Here is a 20242-nt window from a genome sequence, read left to right on the forward strand (position 1 = left end):
TTTTTTACAAATGCCATTGATGTTGCTGTTGTTAACGCCCATGCTTTCTATAATGCTTTGAATGAAAGCATCTCATTATTAGACTTCAGACACAACATTGCAAGAACATATATGAAGAAAGACTCATTATCCAATCCTAAAGTCACCGGAAGACCCGGTTTAAGCATAACAAGGAGAAGCCGTGTACCTGAAGGTGTTAGATTTGATCCAATTGGACATGCATTGGAAAGAACCTGTGAAGGAAAGCAAAGGAAATGTGCTGTATGTGGCACAAACATGTGCAAGCAGTGTAGGAAATGTAATGTTGGAGTATATGTCGAGTGCTTTCCTGTTTGGCATAGAGCCTGAGGTTATCTTGTGTGTGTAATACTGGCTGTGCTGTCAAAATTTTTGAGACAGAACGTTCCATAAGCCCCAAATGGGTATCAATAAAAAATTATTAAAACCAACTAATTTTTTTTCAAATACAGAACCATAAATTATATTTTCTACTTCCATGTTCAAACAAAATACACCAAAAAAATCATAAATACAAACTTGGCATTTAATAGGGTATTAGGCCAAAGAAAGCCAGGCAATAAACATGCAGAGCGACTTTACATAGACTTGCTTGAACAAAATGTATTTTTTATTACTTGCCAATTGAGTCCTTGTTGGTGTGGGGAGACAGCAGGATGAGACAGGAAGTGATGGCAGTCGCAGCCCACTCCCCAACCTGGGTTAGTCTCCATCTGACGTGCACACTTGAGCAATCTTATTTTTTCTCCCATATTAAAAACTCGTTGAGTATGAATATTATGTATTTTCTGTGTCTCATCAATGCACATGGTAAGTATTCAACGAAAGAAAACTAATGAATAGTTTATTTCCCAGGAAATAAAATATAAAAATTGTATTGAAAGAAAGGTCATTCAACATTAGATATAGTGGGAAGTAAGGAAGATGCTCTCGTGAAATATAACAGGGTTTATTGTTTCATTCAATAAATATCAGGCCCTACTGTTATAAAGGGGAACCAAACCCAGCAGCTGCCTTCAAGAAATTTGAAATTCCCCAGAGCCAAGCTGTAATTAGAGCATTCACCTGTCCTCTGGGAAGGGCACCTCCCATCCTCTCTCCTGAAACATTGGTTCACTGCGAACGAGGGGAGCACAAAGTCTTAGTTTCAGTGCTCAAGTGCATGTGAAAACAAATGTCCATAGTCAGTTTTATGAACTTGCGTTTCTACTTTTAAGATATTGCTGGGGCCCTGGCCGGTTGGCTCAGTGGTAGAGCGTCGGCCTGGCGTGCAGAAGTCCCGGGTTCGATTCCCGGCCAGGGCACATAGGAGAGGCACCCATCTGCTTCTCCACCCCTCCCCCTCTTCTTCCTCTCTGTCTCTCTCTTCCCCTCCCGCAGCCGAGGCTCCATTGGAGCAAAAGATGGCCCGGGCGCTGGGGATGGCTCCTTGGCCTCTGCCCCAGGCGCTAGAGTGGCTCTGGTCGTGACAGAGCGACGCCCCGGATGGGCAGAGCATCGCCCTCTGGTGGGCGTGCCTGGTGGATCCCGGTGGGGTGCATGCAGGAGTCTGTCTGACTGCCTCCCAGTTTCCAGCTTCAGAAAAATACAAAAAAAAACAAAAAACATATTGCTGGCAACTCATCACAGTGATGGTCAGGGGTACAGTATGATACACAGAATACAAAACAAGTTTCAAAGCAAAGCAATACACGAGGTTGATTTAAGAATCTTGGCTGTCTCTGTCATTTGTGCGGCACTTCCACTGAATGACAGGCATTGTTTCATTTCCGTTGTACTTAAGAGTTCCGTCATTATATAAGAGTTTATTCATTATATTTCATTGTTTTATTTGCCAGGCATTTACTGAGTGCTTCCTGGAGGCTGGGCAGTGATGGCTCAATGAGAAATGAAAGAGACAAGAATCCTGCTTGGAGAAACTGCTATTCTAGTCCACGGACAGCCTATCACCCTCCCCCAGGGCTTGCTCAGCCGTACCTGTCTCTATCTATTTTGGCATCCATGCAGCTTGTTCACAAGCATCCCTTTCCTGCCACCAGGCTTGCTTCTTTGTTCCTAGGGATTCTGGATATACCTGGGGCCTTAAAGTTTCCATCAACTCTTGCCTACTCTGGTTAACGATCTTGGTTTGTATTAGTTTGTTGTCTCTCCAAGTGTCTTCTCCTGCTTTCATCAAAGTTTTTGTGTTTTTTTCCTACTTCAAACAACTTTTTCAAAATACAGACAAATGAAGTTTTAAGAAAGTGGTATCTAGGATTGTGCCTATGATAGAGCTCTCTGACCTGCCTCCCATACCAGCGCCGAGCATGTCCAGTTCTATTTTATGAGTTCTTCTATAATTTGAGTTTCACCAACATGGATTGATTTTTTTCTTTTTGTATTTAGAGAAAACAATAAGGACATTACAATTGTGAGTAAGCATCAAAGAAAAAATGTCAGGCAAATACATCCACAGAAGAGGCTTTCAAATATTTAAGTATGATTCACGGAGCAATGGAGAGAACTGGAGAAATGTAGTTGTTTTCTTATGCAGAGCTGATGGAACTGATCAGAGGAAATAGTTCCGGCCCACTTCCTACAGGATTAGGACTACGGTGAAAAGCAGGCATGTTCCCTCCAGAACACTGGGAGGGACACTGAACAGTTACCTCTTTTCAGCATGGAACTTTATTGCTGATTCTAATAAATAAATCACTGCACTCAAAGATTTTGAGTACAAAAGGGCATTTTTGAGATACACCATTTGTGATAAAGTGAATACACCTTAGAATTTGATTATAATTTTCCAAGACCCTTAGATAAACAAGTCTGACCAACATGACTCCTGATTTTTTATAATATTTCTATTCTAACACCCATCCCAATCACCTCTCTATTCTTATGACATTGTCACCCCTATCACAGCAAGGTGTCCAGTCCAGAGGTTAAAGGTCAAGGTGAGATGAGAACATGGACATGTGTCAGTCATCTGTGGTCTGTGATTTAATGCCTTTTTATTCCTTTAGACTCACTGAGCCCCCACCAATGCCTGCATATCTCTCATAAAGCTCTTCCCACTGTTGAATGTTTCTTATTGCTTTCAAATAGCTCTATAACACTTGTCTATAAGCACACTGAATATAACACCTATCTATAAATGCACTGACATTTAAGAAGTGTAATTCTGGCCCTGGCTGATTGGCTCAATGATAAAGTGTCAGCCTGGTGTGTGTATGGCCCAGGTTTGATTCCGGTCAGGGTACACAGGAGAAGTGACAATCTGCTTCTCCATCCCTCCTCCACTCCCTTCTTTCTCCATCTGTCTTCATCTCTCACTTGTGCTCCTACAACTATGGCTCCATTGGTTCCAACAAGTTGACCCTGGGTGCTGAGGATGGCTGTGTGGAGCCTCCACCTCAGGCACTAAAAATAGCTCTGTTGCCAAGCCCATAGAGGGCTTCTGGGCAGGGTGCATGTAGGAGTCTGTCTCTCTGTCTCCTATCCTCTCACTTAAAAAAATAAGTGTAATTCTAGGACAGAATGCCATATATGGAAAAAAATGGAGTCTGACAACATGTTTTCAACTCTTTTTGATGCTCTGTTTATTTGGGGTACAGGAAAAAAACCTTTTCAATGTTTTTAAAGTAAAGTTCTGCATTGTAGTAGCCAGCTTCATATGGCTCTAGTGCGTGCCACCTTCTGGTAGCATGACTGGAATCTTCCTTCCCACATGAGAACAGGACTGGTCTGTGGGACCAGAGGGACACTGGGTGATTGCTGCAGCTTCTACCTTTCTTTTCTCTGGGTGAAACCAGCTGCCATGTGACAAGAATACACAGCAGCCTTTGCAGAGATCTTTATGACAAAGAATTGTGTCCTCCTGCCAACAGCCAGCACCTCAGGGACGCTTCTCCAGCCACTATCACTGAATATGACTGCAGTCTTGGCTTGACCCACATATGAGAGGTCCTTAGCCAAACCCCCTAGAACAGGGGTCCCCAAACTATGGCCCCCTGAGGCCATTTATCCGGCCCTCGCCGCACTTCCGGAAGGGGTACCTGTTTCATTGGTGGTCAGTGAGAGGAGCTCCTGGAGTACTGTATGTGGCGGCACTGCAAAGCAGGGCTTCGCTCACATACAGTTCTACTTCTGGTGATGCAGGATGCACGTGTCACAGCTCCGGAAGCGCGTCATATCACTTGTTACGGCTAGCAGTGACAAATATGGAACTGGACATTGACCATCTCATTAGCCAAAAGCAGGCTTATAGTTCCCATTGAAACACTGATCAGTTTGTTGACTTAAATTTACTTGTTCTTTATTTTAAATATTGTATTTGTTCCCATTTTTTTTTTTTTTACTTTAAAATAAGATATGTGGGCCCTGGCCGGTTGGCTCAGCGGTAGAGCGTCGGCCTGGCGTGCAGGGGACCCGGGTTCGATTCCCGGCCAGGGCACATAGGAAAAGCGCCCATTTGCTTCTCCGCCCCCCCTCCTTCCTCTCTGTGTCTCTCTTCCCCTCCCGCAGCCGAGGCTCCGGAGCAAAGATGGCCCGGGCACTGGGGATGGCTCCTTGGCCTCTGCCCCAAGCGCTAGAGTGGCTATGGTCGCGGCAGAGCGACGCCCTGGATGGGCAGAGCATCGCCCTTGGTGGGTGTGCCGGGTGGATCCCGGTCCGGTGCATGCGGGAGTCTGTCTGAATGTCTCTCCCCATTTCCAGTTTCAGAAAAAAAAACAAATGGAAAAAAAAAACCCATAAAATAAGATATGTGCAGTGTGCATAGGGATTTGTTCATAGTTTTTTTTTTATAGTCTGGCCCTCCAACAATCTGAGGGACAGTGAATTGGCCCCCTGTGTAAAAAGTTTGGGGACCCCTGCCCTAGATGAACCACTCCCAGAGCCGTATTCACAAAAGAAAAAATAAACACATTATTTTAATCTGCCAGAGTTTGGATCAATTTGTTATGCAGCAATAGCTACTATAAGCTTATTTATTAAAGGAATCACTACAACTTTTTAAAGTCTTTCTGACTTTCATTCCACTACTTTATAGCTGGAAAATATATTTTAAGTCATAAATAAATTTTGACAGAAATTAACTACTTTATATATGATTACAAACACGAAACACTATAGGACAGGCATATTTAAATATGTCTTGTCCTGATCTTTTTTATTTTTGGCAATGCCAGCAGTCAACAGAACAAGTCTTATTAGTGCAGAGTTATGAAAACTTGGTCTTAGAAAAATAGCTTTATAGTCTTTGATTTAAAAATACCATCAATATTTAATTCATATGGTGTCCAATTAAAATTTAGCTCTTTAATGCTCCTATTCCCAACTTAGTTTAATTTTAATAGGGTATTGTCAAAATGTGAAAATATAAATTATAAATCTATGCATCTAATTTATCTGAAACAAAGTCATACGTAATACTGGGTTTTGACCTGCTAGGTTTGATCTACTTTTAAAATCTTTTTGTTAATGGTGACTAAGATGCCCAGCATTCAAAGGTAAGAATTAGTCTTATTGTGAGAATGAATGGGTTGCTGACACTGTGATTCAATTCTCCCTCACACTTCGGACTAGAAAAAAGATGTTGAGAGAGAACAATAACGCAGCCTCTGACTTCCTTTCTCTCTAATGATGTATTCAAATGAGCTGCTGTAGATCCTTTTTCCAATATATACCTCACAGGCAATATCTATTCTGTCCTCAGAGATTTAATATATCCCTCAAAAAACATATATTTTTTCTGAGTAATGAATTTTTTAATAATGTTGAGGCTCAGTATATCTGAATTATAGGTGGTAACAGAAGTGAAATGTTAATCTCACCAAATCAAAAAGAAACTGAAATTGTGGAGCCTGACCAGGTGTTTACCTACTTCTCCTGATCAGAATGAACAAGTCTCAAGAGAAGCTCGATCCTCAACAAGTATTGTTAATGTTAAGTGCGGTTGTTTCTTAGGTAGTTATGGAAAAGCTCAGTGCATTCTGGGGATGTAATTAAAGGTTACATCCCCTGACTACTTGCCAACAAGAGAGGGAGAATAATAGTGTTTTCCTCACCTGACTCCCTTAATATTAAAATGGGAGTGATAATACCTAATATTGTTTCTAAGAAATATGAGTGATTATTTTACCTTGAGAAAAGAAGTATTTGGTATTGAGAAGTATTGAGAATGCATTATTCCGAGTCAGTGGATGCAGATAACCTTGAGTTGGGCAGGCTTTGGTTCCAGCAATGTCTTCTTTCTGGGAACAATTATTCTCCTGAATACAAGAAAGCAGTTTAGCATGGATAGCCACACCCTCGTTCACTGAGCAGCTCTTAGGAGACATTGCTACTGCCTGGGGAGGTGTGAGGCAGTCAGTCTTTGATGGGCAAAGCTTCAGAGGGTGTATGGGTTCCAGAGAACTGACGCAAGGTAACCAGGTGTACCTAAAATATAGATCTGACTTGTTCACAAAACACAGTTCCTAAATGGGAACTTTAAAATAACACTAGCAGTTAGGTCACAGTACCCGAAAATCAGAGTATAGCACTGATCTCTGGAATCTGCTGCCGGCTCAGATACTGGGAGAGACAGGATTTGGTCTATGAGCATTCTCCCTCACCTCCCAGGGCAGGATAGTGGCGGAGGTGGGTCGTTGGTTCTTTTCCTGTCCATTGAATCTTATCACTCTTACTCATTGCAGCTGAGTTCTAGTGCCAGGACTCCAATTCACAGAGCACTAAAATGCCAAGACTGCGGGGATGGGTCAGTAACTTGTGAACAAGCATGTACAAAATGCCCAGCCTCTAGCTGGCACCTGGTGGGCACCCAGCAGATTATATTATTCCCTTGTTCTCTTCTCCACTTGGCAATGATGTATTAAACAAGATTTAAGGAAGTTTCTTAATTGAACATTTTCTGTTTTTGTCTTAAAAATGTTTAATTTATGAAGAATTTTAATCAAAATATAGTGTATGAAGTTGTAGGTGATTACAACTGTGCTCAGATTTGAGATCAATGCACTTTTTAAACATTCGGTATGTTTACATTTTTTAGTCGGTTGTCTCATGCTACATATCAGTTGTCCTTGGTGTGATGTGAGTCCTTGAGCAGCTAAGAGCCAGCAGGAGGAGGGAGCCACCTGTGGTGAGGTACTGACTGCTCAGTGGGGAGGGGGCAGTCCTCGCAGAGTGGCCAAGGTACTCACTGCTATTTCCAGACTAATTTTATTCAGGACGTCCATTAAAAGGCAAGATAAGACATGTCATGGTAATACATCTGGGGATAAAAAATTTGGGAGTGCAAACCTGAAGAACTTCATGACCAGAGGTCTATACATAGGTACCAGAGGATTTATGATCAAGATTAAGGGCAAAGTCTACAAAGTTGTGGATGAAGCTGCACAAAGAGAGATTGAGGATTGAGAGAGATAAATTGCACATTTGTTCAACTTACCTAGATAAGTGGATGAGACTAATACACCCACCGACCCACAGCTTCCTCAGCACAACTGCATTAATTTTATTACTATGTAATATTATGCCCTCTGCTTTGGTCAGAATTAATATTAAAAGCACCGATATAAATAAAGCTTCAGTGTATTTTGGAAATGATACTCATTGTGGCCCTTGAATTCATTTTAAAATGTATTAATGAGAAATTTATGAATTCCTATTTTCAGAACAAAATACCTCAAAGATTAATTTAAGTTTCTTTTTTAAACCAGATAATAAAATATAGCTAAATAACTTTTTTTTTTTTACTGAACTATTTCTTCTCAACTCTAGTAAGGGATTTAAAAACCAGTGCACTTTCAACAGATTCTGTTTTGTTTTATATTAATGATCTTAAGGTTTTTTAAAATTATTTTCATATAGTTCAAGGGGCAAGGGGGTGAATTAGACATAAGAACAACTAAATACAATATCATAAGGACTTAAATAGAAACATGTTTCTTTGGACAAAATTTTCATTTTCTATAGATTTTCTTACAAAACAAAAGCCTTAAAAACTCTTGTTCAGACATTCATATATTTAAGGTTAAATTTATAACATATTCTGTTGACTTGCATTTTTTAAAGGGCAAAGTATAAGCTAAATTTATTTTGAAATTTTTAACATTTAAAGGTCTAAAATTAACATTTAACAAGACAATTGAATGTGCATTTATATGTCCTTTTGAATCTGCAGGAAAAGAAATTCACCCTAATGGTCAAGAATATTGAATTATGTATGCTAATATAGTGTGGATTTTCTATAAGACTCTCTCTATATTTATTCCATAAATAAAACAATAGGTGAGACTGCTAGGTCAGAGATGTATTCCTGGCCTCACAAACTGTGGAATCTGAGAAGAGCACAGACTACACACAAATTAACTACATTTAGACAAACTAAAGCACTTATCAAAAATAAATAAATAAATAAAATATAACCTGAAAGGTCAGAGAAATATCCTTTGAAAAGATGACTTTAGAAGAGTCTTGAGGGAGGAGTAAGTTCTCCATACAAGAGAGCAAGAGTTAGATATAAGAGAACCACTGTCTCCTAATGTTCAGGTGCGGGAGGCAAAAACTGAGACTTAGAGGAGGCCATAGAGATAAGAAGACGGGAAGAAGGGAATGGAAAAAACAAAACTAGAATCAGAAGTGATAAGGTGTTAAGAAAATGTCAGATGAAAGAGGCCGGGGTCAGAACTACCAGGGCTGTGGCAAGAGATAAGGCAGGAGAACACTGACAGGGACCAAGCAGTGGGGGCGGACAGTGTGTGAACTACTGGTATCATCACCTTACCACTGATTGAGGAGTAGGTGGCAATAAGGAATGGAAGACAGATATATGCCATTAAGGAGTTCAGCTATGAGATTAGAACACCAGAAACTGAAAGAAAATACAGGTAGTTGGAGAAGGTTTTTGTTTAACTTTGTAATGTTCTGAGAATACAGTGCTGTTGGTATCATCACATGTAACACAATAAGAGCTACAATGAATAAAATAATTTGGACATATTAATAAAAGTGAAAATGTGTTGACAGTGAGTCTTGTTTCTAATTAACAATTATATACAAAAATACTGAAATAGGAAACAAGATTTATGAGATGTGTGATTGTATCTCAACATTTTAATGTCATATAAAATCTAGAATATTTTCAATAGCACTTATATCTCCCAAAATAACTACATTATTCAAATTGACTTTAATAGTGCACAGTATAAATCCTGATTATTTTCTCTGCTTTCACCATGGACATATGATGATATTAAATAACGTCGAGTAGGAACTAAGGCTCCTTAAGATAGAAGACTTTGGCCCTGGCTAGTTGCTGTTGATAATGTACTCAGATTTACCTTCATCTCGCTGTTTTTAGATGATGCCTGGGAGTTAGAAAGGCACCCCACCACATCCTGTGATAAGGACTCCCACTCCTCCTCCAGAGCTATGGGGCTGTTCTCTACATTTGGACCTCAGATTGATTTGGAAATAATTTAGTATAAAATGCATGACCAAAGTCCAAATTTGTCTTTTCACATAGATATCCTGTTACCTATATATTTAAATCTAAAATTTGGTCACTGTCTTGGGCGCCACTTTTATCCTACACCAAATTACTAACGTATTTGATTTATTTTTAGGTTTCTAAGCATTACCTTCTCATATATACGTAACTTTCTGAGAGAATGAATTTCTTATCTACTAGGCTGATGATTTACTTTTTAGAATATAAAGAAAGATGCAAATGATTGCTCTCGATTTAATTTTAACCAGTGAAAAATAGCTTGTAATAAGAAAGTACAAGCAGGCTTGGGAGAAAGGCAGACGCAGGGAAAGTTGTTTTATTTTTTTATTTTTACTCCAAATCTTTCCCTTATCAGCCTTTCCATAATTCTTCAAATTATCACACAATGTATTCTTAACGGTTACAGTGTTAAAGGCTCCTTTGCAAATGTAAATATTGGACTGCTTAAAATATTTCTTAACAAAATTAAATGCAGCTAGAGGTAAACCCAGGCACAGCAGTCACAATCCAGGATAGATTACATTATGTCAGAGACACTGGACAATCTTCATGCGGTCTTTCCATTTACAATATTTTGTACCGTTCAGTTCCCCTGCCACTTATTTCCGTGAAACCATAATATAACTAATCCATAGTCAGCAATGTTCCAGGTGCTATGTTGGGAGTTCAGTCAAGTTCAGAATGTGCTTCTAAAATGAGGGATTGTTTTTTTTTGTTGTTTTTTTTTTTTATTTATCCAAAGGAAAGACTGATGTTTCCTGCTGCCAGGGAGAAGGGAGTGTTGGGGGGTTGTTATGCTGCTGTCTGTCTTCCTATGACCTTCCTTACACATTACAGACTTACAGATGCAGCCTTATCTTCATTTCAAAAACGTAAGAACCTTCTCTTGAGCAGGATACAGACAGGCCCATCTGATGCAAACCAGGAGCATCTCGCTTGTGGCTGTTACGGTGACTTTTAGAAACTCCAGGATATATGAGTCTCCAGCCCAAAGATCTGAAGAAAAGGACATCTGCTCTTGAGCCAAAGTTTATGTGCTTCGGTAGTCATTTGTTATGAAATAAACAGTATCTAAATCCTTAAGAGAGAAGCTGAAGGGTGTCCTTACTTAAAATCGATTGTTTCTCTTTTATCTCCCTACCATTTATTATATTTTACTATAGTTTCCTGCATATTTTTTATTAAGTTGTAATTTATACAATAAAGCATGGGTACACTTTGCTTTAAAATTAACTTTATTAAAGTGTAACATCATAAAATAAAATGCCCCATTTTAAGAGCACGTTTCAGTGAGTTGTGACAAATATATATACCAGGCATACTCAAAGGCAAGAAAGGGGGTATTTCCATCAGGCCCCAAGTAGAGTCCTGCCCCTTCATGTCCTTTGTAGCAGAGTCTATCTGCCCTGCAGGACACTCTCTGGCACCAGGCAATAGATATCTGCTTTCTGGAGAATAGATCAACTTTGCTTCTCTAGAATTACATGTTAATGGGATCATAGAGTATGAACTTTTCTGAGATTCTATTTTTTCCCTCAAAAATATGTTTGAGAACATTTTATGAGGCCAACATAACCCTCATACCAAAACCAGGCAAGGATGGCACAAAAAAAGAAAACTATAGACCAATATCTCTAATAAATACAGATGCTAAAATACTAAACAAAATACTAGCAAATCGAATACAACAACATTTTAAAAAAATAATACATCATGATCAAGTGGGATTCATCCCAGAATCTCAAGGATGGTTCAACATACCTAAAACGGTTAACATAATACACCATATCAACAAAACAAAGAACAAAAACCACATGATCTTATCAATAAATGCAGAAAAGTTTTTCGATAAAATACAACACAATTTTATGTTTAAGACTCTCAACAAAATGGGTATAGAAGGAAAATATTTCAACATGATAAAGGCCATATATGATAAACCATCAGCCAACATCATATTAAACGGCATAAAACTGAGGACTTTCTACCTTAAATCAGGAACAAGACAGGGTTGTCCACTCTCTCCACTCTTATTTAATGTGGTACTAGAGGTTCTTGCCAGAGCAATCAGACAAGACAAAGAAATAAAAGGCATCCATATCAGAAAAGAAGAAGTAAAGGTATCACTTTTTGCAGATGATATGATCCTATACATCAAAAACCCCAAAGACTCCACAAAAAGACTACTAGAAACAATAAGCCAATACAGTAAGGTCGCAGGATACAAAATTAACATACAGAAGTCAATAGCCTTTTTATATGCCAACAATGAAACATTTGAGAACAAACTCAAAAGAATAATCCCCTTCACGATTGCAACAACAACAAAAAAATACTTAGGAATAAACATAACAAAGAATGTGAAGGACTTATATAATAAAAACTATAAACCATTGTTAAGGGAAATCGAAAAAGATATAATGAGATGGAAGAATATACCTTGTTCTTGGTTAGGAAGAATAAATATAATCAAGATGGCCATATTACCCAAAGCAATATATAAATTTAATGCAATTCCCATGAAAATTTCAATGACAATTTTAAAGAAATGGAGCAAAAAATCATCAGATTTTTATGGAACTATAAAAACCCTGAATAGCCAAAGCAATCCTAAAGAAAAAGAATGAAGCTGGGGGCATTACAATACCTGACTTCAAACTATATTATAGGGCCACGACAATCAAAACAGCACGGTATTGGCAGAAAAATAGCCACTCAGACCAATGGAACAGAATAGAAAGTCCAGAAATAAAACCACATATATATAATCAAATGATTTTTGATAAAGGGGCCAACAACACACAATGGAGAAAAGAAAGCCTCTTCAATAAATGGTACTGGGAAAACTGGAAAGCCACATGCAAAAGAATAAAACTGGACTACAGTTTGTCCCCCTGTAGTAAAATTAACTCAAAATGGATCAAAGATCTAAACATAAGACCTGAAACAATAAAGTACATAGAAGAAGACATAGGTACTAAACTCATGGACCTGGGTTTTAAAGAGCATTTTATGAATTTGACTCCAAAGACAAGAGAAGTGAAGGCAAAAATTAATGAATGGGACTACAACAGACTAAGAAGTTTTTGCTCAGCAAGAGAAACTGATAACAAAATAAACAGACAGCCAACTAAATGGGAAATGATATTTTCAAACAACAGCTCAGATAAGGGCCTAATATCCAAAATATACAAAGAACTCATAAAACTCAACAACAAACAAACAAACAATTCAATAAAAAAATGGGAAGAGGACATGAAGAGACACTTCTCCCAGGAAGAAATACAAATGGTCAACAGATATATGAAAAGATGCTCATCTTCTTTAGTTATTAGAGAAATGCAAATCAAAACTTCAATGAGATACCACCTCACACCTGTTAGATTAGCTATTATTAACAAGACAGGTAATAGCAAATGTTGGACAGGCTGTGAAGAAAAAGGAACCCTCATCCACTGTTGGTGGGAATGTAAAATAGTACAACCATTATGGAAGAAAGTATGGTGGTTCCTCAAAAAAACTGAAAATAGAACTACCTTATGACCCAGCAATCCTTCTACTAGGTATATACCCCCAAAACTCAGAAACATTGATACGTAAAGACACATGCAGCCCCATGTTTATTGCAGCATTGTTCACAGTGGCCAGGACATGGAAACAACTAAAAAGCCTGTCAATAGAAGACTGGATAAAGAAGATGTGGCACATATACACTATGGAATACTTCTCAGCCATAAGAAATGATGGCATTGGATAATTTACAGCAAAATGGTGGGATCTTGATAACATTATACGAAGTGAAATAAGTAAATCAGAAAAAAACCAGGAACTGCATTATTCCATACGTAGGTGGGACATAAAAGTGAGGCTAAGAGACATTGAGAAGAGTGTGGTGGTTACGGGTGAAAGGGGGAGAGGGAGAGGGAAAGGGGGAAGGGGAGGGGCACAAAGAAAACTAGATAGAAGGTGACAGAGGACAATCTGACTCTTGGTGATGGGTATGTAACATAATTGAATGACAAGATAACCTGGACATGTTATCTTTGAATATATGTATCCTGATTTATTGATGTTGCCCCATTAATAAAATAAAATTATTTAAAAAAATATGTTTGAGATTTATCTGTGTGGTTTATCATCATTTCAAAGATCTTTTGTGAAGTATTTGGTTATATTTCTTACCTATTTAAATACAGTTGCTTTCTTATTAATGTAGACATTATATATTATGGTCACTAGTCTTTTATCAGATATAACGTATTGGGCATTGGAATATTTCCTCCAGTTTATAGCATGCTTCTATTTTTTTTTTTTTACCAGAAACCAGACTTTCTACTATGTTTTCTTTTAGAAGTTTTATAGGTATAGATTATTTTAGGATTAATGATTTGTTAATTTTTCTGTATAATGTAAAGAAAAAATTATAGTTTGTCTTTTTCTAGTTGTTCTGGCAACATTTGATGAACAGGCTTTACTTTTTCCATTCAGTTACCTGGCATTTTTGTTAAGAATAAATTGGCTAACCCTGGTTGGATAGTTTGGTTGGTTAGAGCATTGCCCTGAAGCATAGAAGTTGCTGGTTCAATCCCCGGTCAGGACACATACAGGAATAGATGTTCCTGTCTCTCTCTTGTTCTCTCCTTTCCTCTCTCTATAATCAATAAAATAAATATTTAAAAAAAGAATGAATAATCTACATGTGTATGAGTTACTTTCTGGATCCTTCTGTTCCATTGATCTACATGGACCTGCTTCCTTTACTACTGTAACCTGTTAATTAATCGTGAAATAAAATTATGTAAATCACACTGTTCTACAGGTGGCTGATTTTCTCAAAATGATTCTAGCTATCCTAAGTCCTCTGTATTCCTTTATACTTTTTTTAAAATTGAGAGGCAGGAAGGCGGGGAGGCAGAGAGACAAGCTCCCGCTTGCACCACAATCAAGATCTACCCAGCAAGCACCTTACAGGGTGATGCTCTGCCCATCTGGAGCCGCTGCTCTGTTGCGTTGCAACTGGGCCAAAACTTGCTTGATCATTTGAACCATGCTGCAGGAGGAGAAGAGAGTGAGAGGGGTGGAGAGTAGATGGTTATTTCTCTTCTGTGCCCTAACAGGGAATTGAACCCAGGACTTTTACACACCAGGCTCTACCATTGAGGCAAGTGACCAGGGCTTCTCTTCATACTTTTTAAATCAATTTATAACTGTTACTAATAAGTTCTGCTTGGATTTTGATGGGATTGCATTGAATCTGTAGATCAATACAGACACAATTGATATCCTAACATTTTCCAAACCAGGAGCATGGTATCTATCTGCATTATTTAGGCCTTCAGCTTCTCTCTGCAATGTTTCATAGTGTTTAGGCTTTATGCATCCTTTGTTAAAATTTCTTATAGGTACTTGATTAGGATACAGTTAATTATTTTTATATTAATTAATTTTAAACTTAATTTCAAAGTGTTTATGCCTACTATAGAGATATTAGATTATATTAGCTTGACCATGTCAAGTTCATTTATTAATAATCATAGGTTTTATAAATTTTATAATATGTCCTATTTCCACATCATGTGAACTATGGATAATTACAGTTTTGCTTATTATTTTCCATATTTTAAGGCATTTATACCCTAACCACTGTATTGGGCCCTTGAGGTATTATTATCTTTAACTTCTGTTTTAATTAAAACATTTTTCTATTTAAAAATCACTTTAATGGCTTGACCTGTGGTGGCGCAGTGGATAAAGCGTCGACCTGGAAATGCTGAGGTCGCCGGTTCAAAACCCTGGGCTTGCCTGGTCAAGGCACATATGGGAGTTGATGCTTCCAGCTCCTCCCCCCTGTCTCTCTCTCTCCCTCTCTCTCTCCTCTCTAAAATGAATAAATAAATAAATAAAAATTAAAAATCACTTTAATAAAATATAATTGACTAAAATACATCATACATATTTAAAATATACAATTTGGTAGGTTTTGACAAATATTTATCTGTGAAGTCATTGCCACAATCAAGATAGGTGGCATGCTAATTACCCCAAAGCATTCCAATTACCCCCCAAAGCTTCTCTTTCCTCTTTGAAATCCTTCCTTACTGTCTCTCTCTAAACCCATCTCATTTTCTCACTACCACTGGGCTGCTTCCTGTCACTATAGATTAACTAGCATTTTCTAGAATTTTGTATCAATAGAGATATACAATATCCATTGTTTTTTAGTCTGACTACTTTTGCTCAGCATAATTATTTGGAGATTTGTCCATACTGTGCTCAGTGTAAGCCATTTATTGTTTCCGTTGCTGAGTCATATTTCATTGGCAGGCTGTTCTGCAGAATATTTCCACTCCGTGATGGGCATTGGATCATTTCAGTGTGAGCCATTAGCACAATACAACTGTGAATATCTGTAAACTCATCTCTGTAAGGATTTTTTCTCTTGAGCATGCACTTAACAGTAGAATGGTTAGATCATATGGGAGATGTAAATTTCCAACTGTTTTTCAAAGTTGTACCATTTTACATTCCAGTAGTGTCTAAGAGTTCAAATTGCACCAAGTATTTGTCAATACTTAATGTGTTTTAAATTTTAGATAGCCTCATGTGTGTGAGGCTCATCATAGTTTGAATTTGCATTTCTTTAATACAGTGGCTCTCAAAGTGTGCGCCAGGGCACACTGGTGCACTTTAGAAGATTTTCAGGTGTGCCCTTTGGTATTCCAGAGAAATCTGTGCCTTGTTGGGAACCAAAAAACCAACAGGGTTTATGGAGTTTAGATTTTTGGGGGACAGAGGTGTGGGGAATTGGCTATAAGCTGACAGTCTGCCTAACCTCCCACCTCACTTGCCTGATTAGGTTGCAAAAGGCTGTTAAGCTGTGGTGCTGGATTGTCTACACTACCCCTCATGTTCCCCGGAAAGACTGGAGGCAAGTATCTTCTATCCTTTTCTTGTTGTAAAGTTAAGATGATATGTATGATGGGGGTTTTCTGCACTCAACACAATTAAGAGTGAAAGGAGAGGAATTCTTCAATGTACTGACAAGGAACATTTACCTTTCAAATATATGCCCAAATATTGAAGAAATCACTAAGACACATCAGGCTCATGTTTCTCATAAACACCAGAATTAAAAAACTTAACACATTCATGCCGGGACCTGCCGAATTTACTAAATCTTATTAAGAATGTGTGTGTGTGTGTGTGTGTGTGTGTGTGTGTGTGTGTGTATATGAATGTGTGTATATATATAAAAGATAACTTTTTTGTCTTTTTTATTTTTTAACCCCTTTTTTTATGAATTCTAAAAAACATAACAAAAAATGTAACGTAAAAGTGTTTTTTAATGTCAGAATAAATTTAATTTTGTCGTATTTATTTTGTTTAATTACCATAAAAACATGCTTGGACTTTATATTTTTACTTTAATATTTGACTTAATTATTATGACATATTTCTCAGAAATTTGTATATAGTGCACCTACAATTATTTGTAGGATTAAATGCACCCCGACTTCAAAAGTTTGAGAACCACGGCCTTAATAACTAGTAATGTTGACATCTTTTTATATGCTGATGCATGACATGAAATCATTTTAAACTAGATAGTTAAAAATGGTACATTTCTATAAAAAAGTCAATAAGAAAGCATGTAGTTATTTATTGTTTAACAGTTATAAGTAAAATAATTATTATGCATAAATTGCAGTTGTGGTTTCTTGGCATTAATAAGTTTAATCTGATTTTTTAACTGTCTCAAACTTTAAACAAAGTTAGATATTAAAAAATGAGAATGGCATGTATTCCTAATACTTTTCACTAGAATATTTCCTTCTGGTTATTTCTCTGTTTTTTCCATTTAGTCACCCATCCACCCCCACACACAGTTAAAAAAATCAAAATACCTTAAATAAAAACAATATTAGACTGAGACTTTAAAAATTTTCATATGTACTATTCTTTTTTTTTAATTTTTACTTATTTATTTACAGAGACAGAGAGAGTCAGAAGGATAGACAGGGACAGACAGACAGGAATGGAGAGAGATGAGAAGAATCAATCATTAGTTTTTCGTTGCGTATTGCAACTTCTTAGTTGTTCATTGATTGCTTTCTCATGTGTGCCTTGACTGCGGGCCTTCAGCAGACTGAGTAACCCCTTGCTGGAGCCAGCGACCCTGGGTCCAAGCTGGTGAGCTTTTTTTGCTCAAGCCAGATGAGCCCACGCTCAAGCTGGTGACCTCGGGTTCTCGAACCTGGGTCCTTCCACATCCCAGTCCAACGCTCTATCCACTGCGCCACCACCTGGTCAGGCTGTACTATTCTTTTGATATAACTTCCACGTGATATAATATGCTTAGCACATTTCTAGTTAGTGAATAATTTGTTATTTTATATGACCGTTCCTGTGACAATGTCAAAATAAATTTAAAATACTACTCACAAAAATTAAGAGATAATTTCAAAATGAATATGAAGAGATAATAAAAAGCATTTGATTTTTTATTAAACAAAAACATCAGAAAAGCAAGCAACAAGTCAAAGAAAATTTTTTGATTGATTATGCAAATGAGACACAAAACCAACTTTTATTTTATTGCTGAAAATGCACTATTCAAATGGCTGAAAGTACTGGATGTTCCCCGATCCCCTAATTTTTGTGAGCAGTATTGTTAAACATGGAAGTCTTTACAAGGATTAAATCCATAACCATATATATATATATATATATATATATATATATATATATATATATAATTTTTTTGTATTTTTTCCAGTTAGAAGTGGGGAGGCAGTCAGACTACTGCATGCACCTGACCAGGATCCACCCAGCATGCCCACTAGGGGGCGATGCTCTGCCCATCTGGGCCTTTGCTCCATCCCAGCCATAGCCATTCTAGCGCTTGAGGTGGAGGCCATGGAGCAGTCCTCAGTGCCGGGGCCAACTTTGGCTGCAGGAGAGGAAGAGAGAGACAGAGAGGAAGGAGAGAGGGGAGGGTGGAGAAGCAGATGGGTGCTTCTCCTGTGTGCCCTGACTGAGAATCAAATCTGGGATTTCCACACGCCGGGCCAACGCTCTACAGCTGTGCCAACCAGCCAGGGTCAACCCTAACTATGTTGAAGATAATTTTTAACCAACTGAGTTGACATGTTGACCAAGTTTTTGTACTTACTTGGGAATATGGATTAATGCTGAATATTCATAAGTTTTGGTCTCAGCTAGCCCAAGCTTGATTTTGAGGTCTGATATTTATGATGTATACAATTTTGATTAACATAACTGCACTTCAGTTTTATAATTTATAAAATTGTTTTAAAATTTTTTTGCTTTGTCAAAAACTAAATATAAATTTTCAGGCAGAAGTGACAAAAATATTTTAATAAACATGTGTACTTGATTGTCTGTCATATGCCAGTCATGATGTTGCAGCAGAGATGTAGGTATAACTCACGTGTGTTTCTTGCCTTGAAAGTGGTTGTGTCTCAGTAGAGGAGACAACCCTAATGAAATAGGAAGTCAATAGAAATATTTACGAATAAAGGAGTTTAACAAGGACATGAGGAAAGAAGATAATATGGTGGGATATTTTCAGTAGTCAAAAGCCAGTAATTGAGAGAAAATAAACTTACAATTTTGCATGATGGGCTAAAGTTTATAAAGTAATGGGAAAGAATGGTAAAGACAGGCCTGGACAGTGAGCAAGAGGCTACTCCAAGACCATGCAAACATGTTAGGGATATTGGGGTTCATCCTAAACATAACAGGACAATTAGGCTAAGCATTACTAAATTCCCATTTCTGTACATCAAATTACCTATTTGGTCCAACCTCAAAAATAACAAAATAGAAAATGAGGTTAATGATAATATCTAACATGTAGAAATAAAGATTTATAGGATCCAATATATTTAAAGTGCTTAGCACGTGTCATGTTGCATAAGGAGTAGCTATGTTTGTAGGAGGACAGTGGTGGCCATGATGAAGAGACGATGACAAATAAGAGATTAGGGTTAGAACATCTGAAATTATTTTTAAATTTATTGGTTATAAAGGTGATAGAATGAGTCTGAAGTTTTAAGGATGACCTTCAGATTTCTGCTAGAAGCAAATTATTGCACTACTTTTGCCAACTAGAAAGGTATTAAGACATACACATAGGGGAGCTCAGGTTTGGACAAAAGAAGTGGCCATGGCAATGGGATGCAGTCACAGAGGCTTCTGGTTGGCAGCCAGATGAATTTGTGTGTGTGTGTACTTTTTTTTTTATGAGAGGCACCAATTCTTTATTGTGGCATCTTAGTTGTTCATTGATTGCTTTTTCATATGTCTCTTGACCAGGTGGGAAGGGCTCCAGCAGAAAAAGTGACTTCTTGCTCAAGCCAGTGACCTTAGACTTCAAGCCAGTGACCTTTGAGCTCAAGCCAGAGACCATGCGGTCATGTCTATGATCCCACACTCAAGCTGATGATCCCATGCGACCCCTGAGTTTTGCACCTGGATCCGCAACATCCCAGGCCGATGTTCTATCCACTGTGCCGCTGCTTCGTCAGGCTTCAGATGAGAATAAAGTGAGCTAAGTGGTGTCCAGAGTATCCATGTCATAGCTGTTGGCACAAGAGGACACCTGAAGGCCAGTGAAAGGTGCTGGAGATCCCAGGAGGAGAGTGCAGAGAGGGAATCATGAAGCACCCTCTGATACAGGATAGGTGGGAGGGAGGAAGATTAGGG

This window comes from Saccopteryx bilineata, chromosome 1 (assembly GCF_036850765.1).
Source record: "Saccopteryx bilineata isolate mSacBil1 chromosome 1, mSacBil1_pri_phased_curated, whole genome shotgun sequence".
NCBI classification, from domain to species: Eukaryota; Metazoa; Chordata; class Mammalia; order Chiroptera; family Emballonuridae; genus Saccopteryx; species Saccopteryx bilineata.